This window comes from Tupaia chinensis, unplaced genomic scaffold (genome assembly GCF_000334495.1).
Source record: "Tupaia chinensis unplaced genomic scaffold, TupChi_1.0 Scaffold000017_1, whole genome shotgun sequence".
Classification (NCBI taxonomy): domain Eukaryota; kingdom Metazoa; phylum Chordata; class Mammalia; order Scandentia; family Tupaiidae; genus Tupaia; species Tupaia belangeri.
Window position 1 is genome coordinate 602203 of NW_006159447.1, and position 10303 is coordinate 612505.

Consider the following 10303-nt stretch of genomic DNA (forward strand, 5'->3'; position numbering starts at 1 on the left):
CATGAATTAACTTATTTGAAATGTCGCCATTTGTACAATTTGTTTTATTTCAGATTTGGCTACAAAGAACTGAGTTATCATAAAGACTGAAAACTATCTTAATTTATTTTTGATTATGCAATTTCACAGTGACTAGGAAAAACATAGTTCAGAATACAATTCTGTAATAAGAATGATACTTGTGGAGATTCAGAATATATAAAAGGAATTATTTGGTTTAAAGGGCAGAAACTAAAGAGTGACAAAGTAATCATCTCAAGTACTTTTTCTTTTTATAAGGGAAAAAACAACTTTCATTGAGTGTCTAATACAGTTTATCGAAATCTGCCATGGGCTCGCTCATGCTCTCTCTCTTTCCATATTTTATCTCTAAATCTTATTTAACAAACAAGGGAACAGAAGTTTAGAGAAATTAAATCACTTACCTGAGATTAATTACATAGGAGACAGCAGAGACAGAACTTACTTGATTAAACAGATTATTAATTCAGACAGTATATTTGATAACAAAGATACATTACTCAAAAAAATTTGTTGCTTCCTCATATTTCTTGTAATAGTATTTGACATTTACAAAACAGAAAAGAAAACGTTTTTTTATCCTGACATTTAAATTAGCTACAAATATATCACTAGGTATGAAGTCTGGAAAATATTTCTAAATATTATTTTGTCATAAAAAATTGCACATGTCGGACAAGAACCCCAAGCCCTGAAATAACACATGGGGTGGTGGAGGGGGTGGGTGGTTGGAGAGGAAAAACTGTTCTTAAAGCTTTTCTCCTCTTTATTTTTTCAAGAATTATTTTGTTTAACTTTATTTTATTTATTTATTTTCTTTTTTAATTTGATCAGAGAGGAACAGAGTGAGAAAGAGTGAGACTAAGAGAGGGAAGAGAGAGGGAGAGAGGAAGTACAAAAGCAAGCCGCCAAGTCTGGGACTTGAACTGTGGTTGAGCATGTGGGAGTTCAATGTCCCTAACCACCGTGCCGTCTGCCGGCCCCCTTAATGTGATACTCTTAAGGAATTGCTTTGAATCAAATATTTCAAAATCACTTGGTTTGGCTCAGTTTCTTCTTGAAACTCTTTATTTCTGTACTAATTTCCCAAATACATTGCTTCAAATAAAATAACAAAAATCTATTCAAAATTTAATATTAAATTAAGTTTACAATTTCATGGTTACATGACATTTAATTTCTTCTGCTTCAATCACCGCATTCCCAAATGCCTGAACCACAGAACTGGAGAGATGAGTTACACCAGAGGTTTTGACAATGCCTCTCTGCAATTTCCTATCAGAGGATATAGATATAACTGGGGTTCAGCTAAACTAAGCTGATAATTCATTGATCTTAGTGTGGTCATTCTTTTTTATTTGATCCCTAGAATTATGACTGAATTCTCAGGACCACAGCATTGTGCACATGTAGCTCTGTCCTTTCTGGTGATAGAAGCAAACTTCGTTCTAGAATCATTTCAATGCAACAAACACTCATGGGTACCCTCTATGCATCAGACTTTGAAGTTGACATGCAAGATAGAAAGGTGAACAGGAAGCAGACCCTCTTCTTAAGGAGCTCACAGACCTTGAGTAGCAAAATAAATCAGTATGATAGCCTGCATATGTAACAGTAGAGAGTGACCTAGGAAAAGGAGAAAAGATGGAATCATGGGACATGGTTTCGAGACGTGGGAATCATAAAAGAAGAAAACAGATTATAGGATTAACAGCAACAAGGCACTTGCTGATCTACAGAAGAAAAGGCTTAGACATCCTCCTTCAGGGAAGATTTAGCTCTTCTGGTCTGTAGAATCCTACCTGAAAAAATTTTGAAACTTCCAAATGAGAGTTTGGACTAACTGAATCACAACTTGAAGCAGCAGCAACACGGGACATATTTTTATTTATAAAATCTTTCTCTAGACATTGATTTGGTGAAAGTGTGAAAAATCAAACAGATTTTCAACTTATAAAAGGAACAGCCCTTTGTATGTGTTATTTCAATCGTGCAATTTGGCATCCATACCTGACAAATACCAGATGGACCTTACAGGAAAGAGCAAGGCTTGCGAATATATTCTTTTCTTTTCCTTTAAAACAGTTTCCAAATAAATATTAACAAATTCTAAAAAGACCACTTAGCCATCAACAAGATCTTTCTAAATTGTTTTTAACTATCATGAAGTAGCCACATTTCTTTAGGGAATTCATGTTCGGCTTTCTAATTACGTGTGTGCCTCCAGGTTTTCCTTTCAGTAGGATGAAATTAGACTGCGTTCAGGAGAAGAAAACCAGGAAGCAGAGGAGAACAAGAAAGAAATGCAATGGAAGAGGGTCCAAGACATAAAATTGTTCTGAGTTGAGGCTGCCCCTAGAGTCAGGCTCCCTGAATATGAAACCCACCTTTTTACTTATTACTAAACTGACCTTTGCCAATTATTTATTGAACACCCACTTCTGTCCTGTGTATGGACCTATAACAAAACCTATTCCATAAAGTTATTATGAAAAATAAATGAAAAAATTCATGCAATAGGACCTAGAGCCAGGCATAAGTGCATAATAACTATTAATTTTTCTTCAGTTATTTAACAAATTTCAATGTTCAAATGGACTGCCTTTAGATGAACAAATGTGTTTTCCTCTAAAGTGGTGGGAATGATGATTAGTTGATTCTTCATACCATTAGGTTCCTTCCCTTACCTGCCAAATCCCCTGCTGTCATCTCCTATCACTATTTTTGCTGACTACTTAATGACTATGTTTTTCTATTTAATTTGGATTTACTTAGGAATCATATGTTTTGCTATAGAGAGGACATCATATTTCTCATATTAAACTACTAAACGTAGGCAAGAAGAAAACAAAACAAAAGAAAAATTCTCCTAGAATCTCTGTTGATTGATGCAAGGCATCAGGCTATTTATCAAAGATGGAGTTCACATATGTAAATTTTGCAAGGGTAAAAATATTCCTAGAGTTGGATATATGGCTTAAGCAACAGGGTAGAGTCATAGTTGTAGAATTTCAGAATTCAAAATGACCTTAAAAAGCATCAAGTTCAATGTCTTCATTTTACAGTCCAGAAAACTGTAATCCAGAAGCAGTGAATAACTTTTAAGAATACAAAGCTAGTTAATGAGCTGCAGGACTGTCTCACAAGTCTTCTAATGTGCAGTTGAGTGGCTAATAAAACCCTACATGGTACCAGCATCCTGGCAGACAGAAGAGGAGGGCAAAGGGACAAATCTTATGGTCCCAAGTCTATGCTCCAGAATGGAGCCCAGAAACTTAACAGTGAAGAGGTTGGATGCAATCTACATTTTCTTTATCGCAGGTGGCTCTGGTATAACTAGAAATCAAAATTGATAGGCACAATGACCTAATAGATGAGTGTGAAGCTGGTTCACTGTGCACTAGTTAACAATTTATCTGACAACACCTCTACACAAAACAAATTACATCAAGTGAGTTTATAATTTACAGAAAGGCAGCAAGAAACAACAGTAGCCTGTGGGTCATCATTAGTCTCCAAAGCTCAGGAAGAGATGCCTGGGGCAGATGGAGTCTTATCTGTGGGTGTCCCGCTTTAATGTAAACAAGGGACCCCAGAAAACAACCCACCTGGGTCAGACACCTTGGGGTCATATGCCACACTAAAGTGTTGAAGGATATACTGTTTCTGTCAGGGGACTGGAACAGAACCCAAGCTATTGCAGCCAGCCTCGCCTTATCTCAGGGTGATGAATTTCCAGCACATTTGAAAGCTGCTCTTAAGCACTGCAGGCAAGACAGAGGAGAGAACCAAGTCAATTCAAGCCACACAGAGAACTCTCCTGCAGTTAGTCCAAGAGCACAGGACCCATTCAGGACCAATTTAAAATGTGGGTGTGAGAGACATCTCTTTTCAGTTACATAAATAACAGTTACATGATGTGATCTGGGGAATGCTATTTTTCAGTCACACACAGAAAGCCTTTCTGTAGTTGGAAAGAATAAAGCCAAGAGGTTAAAGAAAATTAAAAAGACAGACATAAAAAAAAATCAGCAGAACTAGAAGACGATTACAGTGTATCTGACGACATAGTTAAGTCAACTGGATCTCCCCATGTTAAAAGACCATTCACCCTTGGACTTACCAGCCACATGAGCCAACAAATTACCTTTTTAATTCAAATAGGTCTAAGATAGATTATATCTACAACAGAAAAGGTTCTAATACATTTTTTTTTAGTTTTGTTTTTCATTTAATTTGCAAATATCTGAATTTAACACTAAACTACCAATGTCTTAGTATCTAAACCATCAATTTTGCACAGAAAGGTTCATCAGAGGCAACTGGCACTGGCAGTCAGTACATTTTAAAATTCATTTAAAATGAGAAGTTATAAAATGCTGCATTGTATAAATGTATAAATACACATTCATTTGCCCATCTTTCAATGTAAAATATAAGGCCTCACACATCTTATATAAGAACAGGTCTAATGATTGAGTCATTCTTGGATAAACCAAGCTCCAGACGATTTTGCTATGATTTCCAGTCTCAATTTCTTTAAAAACAAAGCAAGAACTAAAAGGCAATTAAAAAGTTTGAGTATAAAGTTCTGAGCCTTTGAAGTTTTTCCTCAATTTTAAAAGTAGGAATTGTATCCAGCTAATTTGACAACAGTTGTTTAATGACTTAACCTTTATTTAGTCTTTTCAGAGAATTTGACTTATTTTATGCAAACAGTAACTCTATTTTCAGTCTCAGATCTTACTGGTTTTATAATAGTTGCATAATTATAATAATAAATGTAATTGGCATAATTAGTTTTGTGAACATAGCTGACTTTTAGGAAGCATAAAACTCAACTGTGGGAGCAGAATTACATGATAAAATAGGAGGTCCACTACTCAGGAGCCCACAGACTGCTAAGGACATCTAATGCTCATGCTTTAAAGAGAAAAGGAGAACATCAGTTAATCAATCGAGATTGTTAGGTGGAGGTTGGTTAAGAGAGGTTTTATTGTGCTTTTTAAAAAATTTCTCCTGAGCACACTACCAGGCAAACATATTAAAAGCTCAATAAATGTTTCTTAAAAGGAATGATCACTTCTATAAGTATTCTAGGGCTACTACTCTAGGCAATGTTTTGTATTAACCATGGAAGGGAGGGAAAAAGAAGTATAAATTTTCTTTCTATCTTTCACTGAAATTATGTATAGCAAGATAGTTTATTAAGAATTGTTTGGCTGCCAGTAAGAGAAAGAAAAAATGACAGTATGTAAACAAGCTAGGTGTTCATTCTCTCACATAAGTTGCAGGCCCAGAATTTAGCAGTCCAGGATTCATGTAATCATTCTATGAAACTTAAAGTCTCCTATCTCCTAAAATTGCTCTTCAACCTGAAGCAGAGAATTAAATAGGCATAAAATAATAAAAGATTTCTTTAAAAATCTTATTATTGCCTGAGTGCTTTTATAAGTTATTAATAAAAATCTTAATGTTGACATAGAAATAAGGCAGCATTCTATGAGGTTGACTCACATGAGCAGGTTCTGGGTTCATGTCCGGAGACCTCTCTGAACATGGCAGGCATGCATGTGCCTGTTCATGATGCAGGCCTGGCCACAGCTGGGGGTGAATCATGGTATGAAGACCTTGTTGAAGGTGCTCTCTATGTTTCTTTCTCTATCTTTCTGTCTTTCTCATTCATGAAAGAAAGAAATAAGTGAACGAATCAAATTTGAAGTTGAAAAGATGGCCCATGCCGTAGCATATTTCTCAAGCGTGACGACAGTAGCATCTCCCTGAAGTGGGAATTTTACTCTAGTCCTACCACATGCATGGCCTGGAGAAGAGAATTCCAAACCTTCTGAATAGATCAGCGCCTCTAGGAGTGAGAAGCACCATGTTTGTCCCACTGTCATCTTCCCTCTCTGACAGTCCTTCTGATTAATAAGCATTTGGATTCTTAACCTTGTTACGAATCTTGTTTCTCAGATCACTAATTATTACCTCCTCTCTGTGGTAATATGTTCAACAAACAGCTCCTTTTCAGATCCTAAAAAACTTGTGAAAACGAAATAACACCAGATTTTCTCACTGACATCATCCTGCGTCTAGTGACAGATCTGAAATGCCTATGCATGTTAAATTTGGTGTTAAAAAAAACTTTAGCTGATGTTCAAACTGTCAGAAATGCTGTGGAGGGCCCTGACTTGTAAAAAGACATGGCTTTTTGTTTTGACAATTCTAGTTTTTTTTTTCCTTCTGAAAACTGCAGGGCTTTAAAAACATGGATGATGTTAGAGTGAAGATTTTCCATCTTCACTTTGAATCAACAATTCCCAGCCTTTGGGGCATTCTGCTTCTGTTAGATTCTATGACACACCCTTCTATTCACCTTCTGAAGACATTGTCTGGCAGGATTTATTGTTTCAATTTCAATTAATTTTGTTTTGACAATCTCTTGACAGTACTTTATGGTTGAAGACACCCTGGAGTGTGGCAAAACCAGGTTTATAAATTACAACTCTCTGTTAAAAATAAATAAATAAAAATAGTGTTGCCCTTTGATGAGAAGGCCCTGAAAACAAAAAAAAAAAAAAAAAAAAAAGTACAAGGCAGCATTTTGAGACTGAAAATTTTCAGAAAAGATCCCAAATTATTTATTAGCTCTGTTTTCTTAAGTAAAAAATTTGAAAGAGATCATTGTAACTGATGGAGATTGGTTTAAAGTCCTGAAAAAGCTTGTGGGAATTCTGGTTTATTTTTAATTCATAGGAGATATTATTTTTTTATGACAGAAAAAGAAAAGAGAAAGGAAGTTCTCCAAAATTTTTAAATTTTTGGAATAAGATGGCAGGAAGATTCTTACATATGTAACCATGATTGCATGGTTTAGTAAAGTGGTTTTCAAACTACCATGTGGGATCCCTTAGCCAAACAAAATATTTTAGATTTATGTGAGAGGCTGCCTTCCTAGTGGTTTGAGCCAGAGAAGACACACACACACACACACACACACACAAACATATATGCACACATACACACAAAGAAGACAAAACTGTGAGTTGAGAAATTTTGTTTTTTACTACTCATTCTGCCACTGAATAGCTCTATAATTCTTAGCAAGTTACCATGTGTCTGTAAAATTAGAAAATTAAGTGATCACAGGGTTCTATGCTTTGCTGACTCTTACATTCTCAAGTCTGTCTAAAGAAGATGAAAGGAAGAGGCTTTTGCATTCTAAGAATTATAATGACCTTGGACAAAAATAGGTAGTCTTTTACTATCAAACATTCTTCTGAAATACAATAAAGATCAGGAGAGAGGAACATAAGTTAAACAAATTTTATTTGACTATACATACCTGAAGAGACATTGTGACTTCCGGGATAGATTTACTCTTTCTATTTAGTTTTATATAATGGTGATATCTTCATTTTGGTGTCCCAAATGGGACATGACTAAAGATAAGAACAGTAAGGAGATGAAGCTCAGCAACATGTTCCATGTCTGCTGGCCTCGGGGGAAGTCTGGTTAATACTCACATCGAGGGGACACAAGCATAATAAACTGTTCTGTAGAAACTAGTGACCCTCCAACCATAATAATATGGAAGAGTTAGGGAGACATTTCCCCATAGGCTGGGACCACACAGAGAGCAGGTACTTCTAGAGAAGCTAAATTCCTTTATTTATCCATTCTTTCAGTCAAGGAGCAGGCTCTGTAAGACACACCAGGGAAATGTAGAAATGAGGTAGGCACATGAAGCCTCCACACTTTATAGATGGAGGCGTTTTCATAAGCAGAATAGCATGCCAAGGGCAACCATGGGGTATGCATGGTTTGCTATAGCTGTACAAAGAAAACACCCATGACCAGGCTTACAGTAAGTCAGAGAAGACTTCGCCAAAGAGCTGACATTTAAAGAGGAGCTCAGGGTGAGTAACAATTAGTTATTGAAGGAGCCTGAGAAAACTGAGGATAATATTATCCCAGGAAGAGGAGAATTATAAAATACAGATGAGAAACAGTATAGTCAGGCATGAACACTTAGGAAGGACTGTTAATTACGAAAACCCTCCCAGTGATTCACTCTCTGCCTCATCCTCTGAGAGCCAGGGTGAGGTTAAGATGGATGTGATGAGTAAGCTTGGGTGCCCTGGAGGATTCCTTGCACCTGAGAGAGAAAAAGAAGCATCTCCTGTGTTTTTCTTTTTTTGAGGAGAGAAAGTGGGTAGTCAAACACCTTTCTGAACTTTGCTACAAGCTTTATTTTCTAAATCCTACTTCTGACACTCTTTTGCTTAAAATCTAATTACCTGTTTTTTGGGGATGGACATAAAATAATGGTAGCTTTCAAACGTGATTCTCACTATACATTACCCCAAAACCTATCTGGGTAAGTAAGAGCAGAAAATAAACCACCTATAATTTTGCTTTCTGTGTGTCCAAGGAACAGACAATATAGCACTGTGGGTTTGAAGTTGTCAAGTAGGGAATTCTTTTTTTTGGTGGGGGAGAGATTTTTTGCTATAGGGCACATGTGCTCACCGGAAAGACAGAGAGACAGAAAGACAGAAAGTGAGAAATCACTCCTTAGGGGTAATGGCCATGCAGCAATCTCTTCTCCTCCATTCTCCTCTCAGGATCTTGGGCACACACACACACACACGGCATGAGTTTAAGCCACCTGGTGCCAGACTCGAACCACTTTCGACTACATGGGAGTCCAGCAACATAGCCATTACACCATCTGCTGGTCCCAGGAATTTTTTAAACATACAAGTTAAGGGATGAATAAGAAAAAGATACTAAAGAGATTTTTAAAAAGCAAAGCAAACAAACAAAAAGATAAAAGAGGAATAGCAACCATAGAAGAGAAAGGGAGATAGAATCCAAATAGAACTACCTGCCTCCCCCAAAGTGAATTCCACACCATGAATTGGAAAATATTGAGAACAAATTTAAAATCTGGTAGATCCAGTTACTGCCTACAAGAAAATAAAAAGGAAGGGATAAATATTAGGAGAACCTAAAACAGCAATCTTGAAAACCAACAGTTTAGGGACCAGCAGTTAGCGTAATGGCTATGTCGCTGAACTCTCATGTAGTCGACTGCGGTTCGAGTCCTGGACCTGGTGGCTTAAACTCACAACGGGTGCATGTGCGTGTGTGCCCAAGATCCTGAAAGGAGAATGGAGAACAGATTGTGGCATGGCCATCCCCCCTGGGAGGGTGATTTCTCGCTTTCTGTCTCTGTCTCTCTCTGTCTTTCTGGTGAGCACACGCGTCCAATAGCAAAAACCTCTCCAAAAAAAAAAAAAAAAAAACCAGTTTACATGGAAATGGGGCAACTTTGAGGGGGGACATGCCCTCTGGGTACTTGATGGTGAAGAAATAAAGAAAAGAACAAGAAATCAAGGTCCCTGTTGTATGTGTGTATGTTAGTGAGAGAGGAGGGTCATAAAACAGAAAACACATAAATCCTCCACACACACAAATAACAAAATTAATTCGAGAATATGCACATTAATATACTAGCTGAAGAGGGTAATCTTGAAGTAAAAAAACCCAGGGAGCCTCTCGAAACTTACGCTTTTGTGTGCATGCAACAGCTACTGTTGCTCTAGGAAATTAGACATTCAAAACAAATAGGAAAATTAGATGACATTCACATGAAGTTAGACTAAAAAGAAACAAAGTGAGAATCAAAACATATCAGCTCTTAATGATGCAGTCCAAAATGTCAGCCATGAAGAAAACTGTACCGCAATAGCTCCATCTGAATTAAACACCTGAAAATGAGAATTTGCAGATGTAAAATAAATACCTCAAATCAAAAATTAAAAACTCATTACAAAAATTAGGAAGATGTAAAATAACTGCTCTCAGGGAAGAAATGGTACAAAAAGTCAAATTTATCTTAGTAGTGAAGATAATCTTACAAATTGAGGAAGAAAATATTCAGTTGAAATATTAAAAGGTCCATTCATTAGTCAAAATAACAAAAATGAGGCAAAGAATGAAAATAGACAAAGAATTTCAAAAGATCAAGAGAAGTTGTTTGGTATAGGCATGGAAAATCCAATATACACGTAATAGAAGTTTCCGAAAAAGAACAAATCGGCAGCCGCGCGCCAGAACGGCCAGTCCCCCTCCGGGGGCCCCCCCGCGGCCGGGGGCTTCTGCCCCTGCGCAGCCGCACGCCAGAGCGGCCGGCCCCCCTCCGGGGCCCCCCCTGCACAGCCGCGTGCCAGAACCGCAGGCTCCCCTCTGAGGGCCCCACTGCCGTGGCCCGGGG